An 11,806-nucleotide genomic window follows, 5' to 3' on the forward strand; every position below is an offset into this window, starting at 1 on the left:
ATAGTTTTTTCCTTAATGTGTTTCCAATTACTTTTTTTTACCAGCTGCAGAGTATAAAATGTATGAGATTTGCTTTTTAAGGTCTATTTGTGTATATGAATGAGCTGATTTTGTGTTTTGAAGCCACAACCTAATAAAATGGGTTGAGCTTGTAGGTATAATCAGATCTTATTACTTTATCACATTGTGTACATATACATGCTTCTTTATCTTATATCTGTCCATAAACCAATCACCAATACTTGGAGAGAACAATGGAAAATTAACATTTTATTACCTTATCTATTCTATAATCCACTGGAAGTGTAATTTCTGTTACTGGCTGTGTTAACAGAGCTTGGCCTTGAGGCCAAAAACTTTTAGAATAGGTGGGGATGCCACAGGCTAAATAAACTAATTAAAATTCCAATATCAGGGTAGTGGAAATACTTGTAAACAATTTATTACACTCCAGCAGGTAAAGTGGATCCTTGGGAACAAATTAAAGGGGAGAACATTTTTTAGGAAACTGTCCCTTTAATCCTCTCGTTACTAATAACTGTGTATGGGGAATAGTTGCATCTGGGTTTAATTATTATTTAAACTAATTTTGTTTGAATTTAAAAACACTTTTTTCTGTTTGAAGATAGTGTTGATGATTTTTGATTCCATCTTCACCTTATTCATTTTAACTGTAAAAGGATCACAGCCTACATTATGTGCATTAGCAGCAATTCTAGAAAGGGAATTTGTCTCCAATACCTTCAAAATCATCTGCAGTTTTAAATGAACAATATAGTACACAAATGATATGCTCCAATTTGTTAGAGCATCTAATCTCAACACTGATATTTGGCTCTTGAGCTGTACTTTAACAACGTTTTAACCCTTTTGCAGAGTTAAACAGATAGCATTGCAGTGGGGCTAGTGCTAAAATTACATGCTTTTTTGCACAATAATGACCTGTTAACATCATTTCTTACAGCATATTCTTTGGTTTCCCTAGTGGCCTTTCACAGATCTGTTGAGAAACTAAATACTAAATCCAAAGTGACTGAATACGCTCTATTTAAACCCACTTACAAATCAAAAATCTCAGAAATTAGGGTTGGAGAGCAACTAGATTGGCCCAGATATGGATGCACAACATTGTTCCTGAGCAGCAGATCCTAATTATGCAAACATAGTCTAAAATTAAAGGCACAGTAAAATTAAAATTAAACGAATTGGATAGAGCATGACATTTCAAACAACTTTCCAATTTACTTCTATTATCAATTTTGCTTAGTTCTCATTATATCCTTTGTTAAAGATTAAAGGGATATGAAACCCAAATTTTTTCTTTCATGATTCAGATAGAGCATGCAATTTTGAGCAACTTTCCATTTCACTTCTATTACCAAATGTGTTTTGCTCTCTTTGTATCCTTTGTTGAAGACTAAACCTAAGTAGGCTTATAGGAGCTAAGGAGTGGGCATGTGTGTATAGCAGCCTATAGTGTTTGTAACTAGGTATAAGATTACTATAAACAATTTTGCAAATACTGCTGCCAGGTGGCTTAAGACACATGCACACTCCTGAGCTCACCTAGGATTAAAGAGATAATAAAATAAACCCACATTTCTTTTCTAAGATATGGAGAGTGCACAACGTCAAAGTGTCACTCTCCTACCCATAATCCCCAGTCATTCTCTTTGCCTCTGTCAATGGATGAGGTGAAGCTTGGTGTCTGAAGAAATTAATTCCCTTTTTGCGTACTTTTCCCTGCAAGCAAGGATTTGGGTTTAGCTGAGTCCACGTCAATCTCTTTAGTAGAGTAGTGGTGGCTTTTAAGCAGTTAGGAAGTTGTGAGGTAGTCCTTGCTTTGTTTCCTAACACATTGCTGCCCATGGTACAGAAAGCCAGAGTTGGTTACTCTGTTCTTTCTTTTTCTACAGGTCCTTTCTATGTGTCCTTTCACGCCTTGTGAGCTGTCTTCCTGCCGGACAGCTAGACTGCAGGTAAGTGCTTTTGTCTTCTAGGTCTTGGAGACTTGCACTTCAGAAGAATATGTCATATGCAGTAGATGGGGATATTTTTAAAATCCTTTATACAGGATTTTCTTTGGCAGTGGGCAGTCACATTATGTATGTTGAGACTAGGGGTTAATCTTCCATTGATTGGGACGTCTTTCCTCTTTGGGCTAATATTGTTGAAATACTTTATTAGAATGAGTGTGGCTTATGTTTTATACAGGGATTTATGTATAAACTTAAAATTTAGCAGTTGGGTTTCTTTGCTTGCTTAGCTAGAACAGGCTAACTGACAGACTGTGAGTGATCCGCTGTGACGCGGTGTAGAGGGTGTGTGGGAAAGCACTAATCAGATGCACAGAACTGCTGACATTCTCAGACCAGAGGATTAAGCAACCGGAGAGTTTAAGCAGCGGTAAAGCTGCAGGAATCTTGGCTGAAGTAAGAATAGTGATTTGTTCACTTAGAGTCTTTTGCAAGAGGTAGCTGAAGTGGAACCTGAAAACCGGAATCCTTGCTTAGGGAGGTTTAACGGCTTAGCGCCTGCGTGTCAGCCCAGATGGAATGCTCACGATCAGCTTGCTTGGTATCTTGGTCCGTATTAGTCCCAAATGAACAGAAGGTTATAAATCCTCAGTGGCAAGTAATAAACAGACTTGTAGAGTAGATGAAATTCCTTAGGTTTAAAGAGAATCTTTGTGGGAGACGAATCAGTACAGGGAAAGCCAGGAGAGTTTAGGAACAGCTTGTTCAGGGAACGTAACGCTATACAACTAAACAATTTATTGGCAGGTGTGAGAGGGAGGTGCAAGGTTTTGTAGAGCAGGTTTTAAAGGTGTATACACCAGAGCATAAGTACCTGACAGAAATCTAGTAAACTTAATAAATAATATGTCCAAGCTTCTGGCACTTCCTTACAAGGGTAAGACCTCGTTCAGACCTGGTCTGGTAGAAATAATTTCTGATATTACAGGTGGAAAAGGGTCTTTTCTCCAACATAGGTGTGTCCGGTCCACGGCGTCATCCTTACTTGTGGGATATTCTCTTCCCCAACAGGAAATGGCAAAGAGCCCAGCAAAGCTGGTCACATGATCCCTCCTAGGCTCCGCCTACCCCAGTCATTCTCTTTGCCGTTGTACAGGCAACATCTCCACGGAGATGGCTTAGAGTTTTTTAGTGTTTAACTGTAGTTTTTCATTATTCAATCAAGAGTTTGTTATTTTCAAATAGTGCTGGTACGTACTATTTACTCAGAAACAGAAAAGAGATGAAGAATTCTGTTTGTATGAGGAAAATGATTTTAGCAACCGTAACTAAAATCCATGGCTGTTCCACACAGGACTGTTGAGAGCAATTAACTTCAGTTGGGGGAACAGTGTGCAGTCTCTTACTGCTTGAGGTATGACACATTCTAACAAGACGATGTAATGCTGGAAGCTGTCATTTTCCCTATGGGATCCGGTAAGCCATGTTTATTACGATTGTAAATAAGGGCTTCACAAGGGCTTATTTAAACTGTAGACTTTTTCTGGGCTAAATCGATTGATTATTAACACATATTTAGCCTTGAGGAATCATTTTATATGGGTATTTTGATATAATAATATCGGCAGGCACTGTTTTAGACACCTTATTCTTTAGGGGCTTTCCCAAAGCATAGGCAGAGTCTCATTTTCGCGCCGGTGTTGCGCACTTGTTTTTGAGAGGCATGGCATGCAGTCGCATGTGAGAGGAGCTCTGATACTTATAAAAGACTTCTGAAGGCGTCATTTGGTATCGTATTCCCCTTTGGGTTTGGTTGGGTCTCAGCAAAGCAGATACCAGGGACTGTAAAGGGGTTTAAAGCTTAAAACGGCTCCGGTTCCGTTATTTTAAGGGTTAAAGCTTCCAAAATTGGTGTGCAATATTTTCAAAGCTTTAAGACGCTGTGGTGAAAATTTGGTGAATTTTGAACAATTCCTTCATGTTTTTTCGCAATTGCAGTAATAAAGTGTGTTCAGTTTAAAATTTAAAGTGACAGTAACGGTTTTATTTTAAAACGTTTTTTGTACTTTCTGTTCAAGTTTATGCCTGTTTAACATGTCTGAACTACCAGATAGACTGTGTTCTGAATGTGGGGAAGCCAGAATTCCTATTCATTTAAATAAATGTGATTTATGTGATAATGACAATGATGCCCAAGATGATTCCTCAAGTGAGGGGAGTAAGCATGGTACTGCATCATTCCCTCCTTCGTCTACACGAGTCTTGCCCACTCAGGAGGCCCCTAGTACATCTAGCGCGCCAATACTCCTTACTATGCAACAATTAACGGCTGTAATGGATAATTCTGAGGATTCTCAGATTCTGTTATCGATACTCTTGTTCAGGCCAGAAAGCCTGTGACTAGAAAGATTTACCACAAAATTTGGAAAAAATATATCTGTTGGTGTGAATCTAAAGGATTCCCTTGGGACAAGGTTAAGATTCCTAGGATTCTATCCTTCCTTCAAGAAGGATTGGAAAAAGGATTATCTGCAAGTTCCCTGAAGGGACAGATTTCTGCCTTGTCGGTATTACTTCACAAAAAGCTGGCAGCTGTGCCAGATGTTCAAGCCTTTGTTCAGGCTCTGGTTAGAATCAAGCCTGTTTACAAACCTTTGACTCCTCCTTGGAGTCTCAATTTAGTTCTTTCAGTTCTTCAGGGGGTTCCATTTGAACCCTTACATTCCGTTGATATTAAGTTATTATCTTGGAAAGTTTTGTTTTTAGTTGCGATTTCTTCTGCTAGAAGAGTCTCAGAATTATCTGCTCTGCAGTGTTCTCCTCCTTATCTGGTGTTCCATGCAGATAAGGTGGTTTTACGTACTAAACCTGGTTTTCTTCCAAAAGTTGTTTCTAACAAAAACATTAACCAGGAGATTATCGTACCTTCTCTGTGTCCAAAACCAGTTTCAAAGAAGGAACGTTTGTTGCACAATTTGGATGTTGTTCGCGCTCTAAAATTCTATTTAGATGCTACAAAGGATTTTAGACAAACATCTTCCTTGTTTGTTGTTTATTCAGGTAAAAGGAGAGGTCAAAAAGCAACTTCTACCTCTCTCTCTTTTTGGATTAAAAGCATCATCAGATTGGCTTACGAGACTGCCGGACGGCAGCCTCCCGAAAGAATCACAGCTCATTCCACTAGGGCTGTGGCTTCCACATGGGCCTTCAAGAACGAGGCTTCTGTTGATCAGATATGTAGGGCAGCGACTTGGTCTTCACTGCACACTTTTACCAAATTTTACAAGTTTGATACTTTTGCTTCTTCTGAGGCTATTTTTGGGAGAAAGGTTTTGCAAGCCGTGGTGCCTTCCATTTAGGTGACCTGATTTGCTCCCTCCCTTCATCCGTGTCCTAAAGCTTTGGTATTGGTTCCCACAAGTAAGGATGACGCCGTGGACCGGACACACCTATGTTGGAGAAAACAGAATTTATGTTTACCTGATAAATTTCTTTCTCCAACGGTGTGTCCGGTCCACGGCCCGCCCTGGTTTTTTTAATCAGGTCTGATATTTTATTTTCTTTAACTACAGTCACCACGGTACCATATGGTTTCTCCTATGCAAATATTCCTCCTTAACGTCGGTCGAATGACTGGGGTAGGCGGAGCCTAGGAGGGATCATGTGACCAGCTTTGCTGGGCTCTTTGCCATTTCCTGTTGGGGAAGAGAATATCCCACAAGTAAGGATGACGCCGTGGACCGGACACACCGTTGGAGAAAGAAATTTATCAGGTAAACATAAATTCTGTTTTCTACCGCAAGACAAGAAGAACAGACTCAAAGGACGTCAAAGTAATTTTTGTTCCTTTCGTAACTTCAAAGGTCAAAAGTCTTCCTCTCCCTATTCCAAACAGGAGCAGTCCAAGTCTTCTTGGAAGCCCAATCAGTCTTGGAATAAGGGGAAGCAATCAAGAAACCCTCAGCTGAGTCTGTCAGCATGAAGTGTCGGCCCTTGGTCCAGGATTGTGTGGGGGCAGACTTTCCCTGTTTTGTCAAGCATGGAGACAAGATGTCCCAGATCCTTTGTCTGTGGCCATAGTTTCTCAGGGTTACAAAATAGAATTCAAACCTTTCCCTCCCAGGGGCAAATTCCACCTCTCAAGATTATCTGTAGACCAGGTAAAAAGAGAGGCATTCTTGAACTGCATCAGGACCTTTCCTCCCTGGGAGAGGTTGTTCCAGTTCCAGTAAGGGTCTAGGACTCTATTCAAATCTGTTCGTGGTTCCCAAAAAAGAGGGATCTTTTTGATCCATTTTAGACGCTGTACCGCTCACTTTTTGGCCGGACAGGCAAACTCGTAATACCGGCGCTGTGGAAGTCCCATTAAAAAAGGACTTTTTAAAAAGTGCGGTAGTTACGTTGAGTGACGGTCAAAATAATGTGCGGTACAGCTGTACCTACAAGACTCGTAATACCAGCGGTAGTATTTTAGTGTTTGCGATGCGGGAGGGCCTCGGTTTAAGGGTTAATAGGTAGTTTATGGGTGTTAGTTGACTTTGTAACACTTTAGTTAGGAGGTTAATGTTACAACTTTATAGCGTAAAACCCTTAACTACTGACTTTCAGTTTACGGTACGGATCTTGTAGTTATGGGCTGTACCTCTCACTTTTTGGCTGGACAGGCAAACTCGCAATACTGGCGCTGTGGAAGTCCCATTGAAAAAGGACTTTTTAAAAAGTGCAGTAGTTACGTTGCATGACAGCCAAAAAAGTGTGCGGTACAGCTGTACCTACAAGACTCGTAATACCAGCGGTAGTAAAAAAGAGTCATAACGCTGCTTTTTCACTCATAACACAAAACTCGTAATCTAGCCGAAAGTTATTAGTTTATTATCTAATCCCCTTATTATATTATTTTTTTTCTTATTATAATTGGATTATCATTTTTTCAGTACTAAAATGTTTCATTTTATCAGCCAAGCTAGAGGTCCTGACTTCATTGTACTGATTTTAGAATAACTAAAGAAGCGGTTGATATGAAGCAAAGAATTTAATTGGATCTCCTATGTAAATGTGTACTGTTATTCAGGTTTAACCTCAGTGTTTATGTTCTAGAATACATTAAAGGGGCAATAAATGACAGTGGACTCTATATTAAAGGGAGAGACCACATGAGTTTTTACATTACTGCATGTAATATGTACAGATACTGATCTTAAAATCCAGTATAAAACATTTTAAAATTTACTTAGAAGCTCCCAGTTTAGCACTTTTGACAAGGTTAGGCTGGGACACCCACTGAAAGGGGCTGAAAAAGAAGAGAGGGCAGACCCTCCCCCTCCCCCCCTCCCCTGAATATGAAAAGACCCATTACACAAACAGGAGCAAGCAGAAGTCTGTAGACATACTGTAGGTCTACATCTTATAGTTTGGGGCTTGGTCAGAAGTCTGAAAATCAGCAGAATATTATTAAAAAATCAGCAAAACTAAACATTGTTACAAAAACATTCCCAGATGGGCTATATAAATGGATCATCTACAAAACTTTTATGCAAAGAAAAATCTTATGAACAGTTTCCCTTGAAATAAAGCACATTTGTTTGCTTTCTTTTTTTTTGGCTCTTTAATCATTCAGATAGAATTGGATTTATTTCAGGGTCCATTATAGGTAAAGAATGTTACTACATGTTAAAACCAGTGTTTTCCCCACTATGAGCTAGATCTCAAGAAATGGATCCAGTATATTAAAAAAAAACATGATTTCCATAATTCAGTTTTTGTAACATAATCACGATCAATTCATGATTCATTGACAACTTGCTGCAGTGAGCAGCCAGGAAATAATCTTTTGACCCCTGTCACATTAACACTGTGTCACTTGCCTGTAACAATAAACTGGCTCTGCTTCAATTAACCCTGACTATATGACCTCATATCTGTTATAAACCCTAACTGCAACCCCTCATCTGTCAAACATTAACCCTAACTGCAACCCCTCACCTGTCAAACCTTAACCCTAACAGCAACTCCTTTCCTTATCAAATCCTAACCATGAGCCACCTGTCAGTAGCCTCTCTGAACCTCCCCCATTGTATTAACCATAAGCAAACTTGCCCTGGCTTCAGTATCTAATCCTGTATTCCCATCCCATTAGCCATTCCCCAAAACAATACTCCAATTACTTAATATTCCCCAATGGATAACATCCACTAAACTACCCCCTCACATATTAAAATCCCCATACATGATCCTTCTTTATATATACCCCGTATACAGTTCCCCCTGCAATATCCTTTTACACAATACCCACAATAATAATGACAAGACATTTATGTAGCCTTGTGCAAAACAGAATGAGAAGCAGTCTGCCAGGAACGAACAGCAGCATCAATAGCTTGTTCTATGGCCCGGTTTCCACCTGGTAGTAGCTTCTTTCTGCCCAATTGTGCTTTTCACAGAGGAAAACTCTCCTGTAGTATATCAGTCTGATCCCGCCGACATGGTCAGTCCAGCCCCGAAATACCAGGCATTTCTCCTCTGAACAAGGAAGATGACAACCCCAGACGATCGTTTCGGCCTCATTTGAGCCTCATCAGTGAGGTGCAGCCATATCCCTCTAGGCACATTGGGCAAGGAGTCCACGTCTGGTTTCCCCCATCACCCTTAGGGAGACTATCCCTAAGGGTCATATTTACATATGCAAAACAGAATGAGAAGCAGTCTGCCAGGAACGAACAGCAGCATCAATAGCTTGTTCTATGGCCCAGTTGTCACCTGGTAGTAGCTTCTTTTTGCCCTATTGTGCTTTTCACAGAGGAAACTCTCCTGTAGTATATCAGTCTGATCCTGCCGACATGGTCAGTCCAGCCCCGAAATACCAGGCAATTCTCCTCTGAACAAGGAAGATGACAACCCCAGACAATCGATTCGGCCTCCTTTGGGCCTCGTCAGTGAGGTGCAGCCATATCCCTCTAGGCACATTGGGCAAGGAGTCCACGTCTGGTTTCCCCCATCACCCTTAGGGAGACTATCCCCAGGGTCATATTTACATATGCAAAACAGAATGAGAAGCAGTCTGCCAGGAACGAACAGCAGCATCAATAGCTTGTTCTATGGCCCGGTTGCCACCTGGTAGTAGCTTCTTTCTGCCCAATTGTGCTTTTCACAGAGGAAAACTCCCCTGTAGTATATCAGTCTGATCCCACCGACATGGTCAGTCCAGCCCCGAAATACCAGGCAATTCTCCTCTGAACAAGGAACATGACAACCCCAGACAATCGTTTCGGCCTCCTTTGGGCCTCGTCAGTGAGGTGCAGCCATATCCCTCTAGGCACATTGGGCAAGGAGTCCACGTCTGGTTTCCCCCATCACCCTTAGGGAGACTATCCCCAGGGTCATATTTACATATGCAAAACAGAATGAGAAGCAGTCTGCCAGGAACGGACAGCAGCATCAATAGCTTGTTCTATGGCCCAGTTGCCACCTGGTAGTAGCTTCTTTCTGCCCAATTGTGCTTTTCACAGAGGAAAACTCTCCTGTAGTATATCAGTCTGATCCCGCCGACATGGTCAGTCCAGCCCCGAAATACCAGGCAATTCTCCTCTGAACAAGGAACATGACAACCCTAGATGATCGTTTCGGCCTCCTTTGGGCCTCGTCAGTGAGGTGCAGCCATATCCCTCTAGGCACATTGGGCTAGGAGTCCACATCTGGTTTCCCCCATCACTCTTAGGGAGACTATCCCCAGGGTCATATTTACATATGCAAAACAGAATGAGAAGCAGTCTGCCAGGAATGAACAGCAGCATCAATAGCTTGTTCTATGGCCCGGTTTCCACCTGGTAGTAGCTTCTTTCTGCCCAATTGTGCTTTTCACAGAGGAAAACTCTCCTGTAGTATATCAGTCTGATCCCGCCGACATGGTCAGTCCAGCCCCGAAATACCAGGCAATTCTCCTCTGAACAAGGAACATGACAACCCCAGACGATCGTTTCGGCCTCCTTTGGGCCTCGTCAGTGAGGTGCAGCCATATCCCTCTAGGCACATTGGGCAAGGAGTCCACATCTGGTTTCCCCCATCACCCTTAGGGAGACTATCCCTAAGGGTCATATTTACATATGCAAAACAGAATGAGAAGCAGTCTGCCAGGAACGAACAGCAGCATCAATAGCTTGTTCTATGGCCCAGTTGCCACCTGGTAGTAGCTTCTTTCTGCCCAATTGTGCTTTTCACAGAGGAAAACTCTCCTGTAGTATATCAGTTTGATCCCGCCGACATGGTCAGTCCAGCCCCGAAATACCAGGCAATTCTCCTCTGAACAAGGAACATGACAACCCCAGATGATCGTTTCGGGCTCCTTTGGGCCTCGTCAGTGAGGTGCAGCCATATCCCTCTAGGCACATTGGGCAAGGAGTCCACGTCTGGTTTCCCCCATCACTCTTAGGGAGACTATCCCCAGGGTCATATTTACATATGCAAAACAGAATGAGGAGCAGTCTGCCAGGAACGAACAGCAGCATCAATAGCTTGTTCTATGGCCCGGTTGCCACCTGGTAGTGGCTTTTTTCTGCCCAATTGCGCTTTTCACAGAGGAAAACTCTCCTGTAGTATATCAGTCTGATCCCACCAACATGGTCAGTCCAGCCCCGAAATTCCAGGCAATTCTCCTCTGAACAAGGAACATGACAACCCCAGACGATCGTTTCGGCCTCCTTTGGGCCTCGTCAGTGAGGTGCAGCCATATCCCTCTAGGCACATTGGGCAAGGAGTCCACGTCTGGTTTCCCCCATCACCCTTAGGGAGACTATCCCTAAGGGTCATATTTACATATGCAAAACAGAATGAGAAGCAGTCTGCCAGGAACGAACAGCAGCATCAATAGCTTGTTCTATGGCCCAGTTGCCACCTGGTAGTAGCTTCTTTCTGCCCAATTGTGCTTTTCACAGAGGAAAACTCTCCTGTAGTATATCAGTCTGATCCCGCCGACATGGTCAGTCCAGCCCTGAAATACCAGGCAATTCTCCTCTGAACAAGGAACATGACAACCCCAGACGATCGTTTCGGCCTCCTTTGGGCCTCGTCAGTGAGGTGCAGCCATATCCCTCTAGGCACATTGGGCAAGGAGTCCACGTCTGGTTTCCCCCATCACCCTTAGGGATACTATCCATAAGGGTCATATTTACATATGCAAAACAGAATGAGAAGCAGTCTGCCAGGAACGAACAGCAGCATCAATAGCTTGTTCTATGGCCCAGTTGCCACCTGGTAGTAGCTTCTTTCTGCCCAATTGTGCTTTTCACAGAGGAAAACTCTCCTGTAGTATATCAGTCTGATCCCGCCGACATGGTCAGTCCAGCCCCGAAATACCAGGCAATTCTCCTCTGAACAAGGAACATGACAACCCCAGATGATCATTCCGGGCTCCTTTGGGCCTCGTCAGTGAGGTGCAGCCATATCCTTCTAGGCACATTGGGCAAGGAGTCCATGTCTGGTTTCCCCCATCACTCTTAGGGAGACTATCCCCAGGGTCATATTTACATATGCAAAACAGAATGAGGAGCAGTCTGCCAGGAACGAACAGCAGCATCAATAGCTTGTTCTATGGCCCGGTTGCCACCTGGTAGTAGCTTTTTTTCTGCCCAATTGCGCTTTTCACAGAGGAAAACTCTCCTGTAGTATATCAGTCTGATCCCGCCGACATGGTCAGTCCAGCCCCGAAATACCAGGCAATTCTCCTCTGAACAAGGAACATGACAACCCCAGACGATCGTTTCGGCCTCGTCAGTGAGGTGCAGCCATATCCCTCTAGGCACATTGGGCAAGGAGTCCACGTCTGGTTTCCCCCATCA

The sequence above is a fragment of the Bombina bombina genome, chromosome 2, assembly GCF_027579735.1.
Source record: "Bombina bombina isolate aBomBom1 chromosome 2, aBomBom1.pri, whole genome shotgun sequence".
Classification (NCBI taxonomy): domain Eukaryota; kingdom Metazoa; phylum Chordata; class Amphibia; order Anura; family Bombinatoridae; genus Bombina; species Bombina bombina.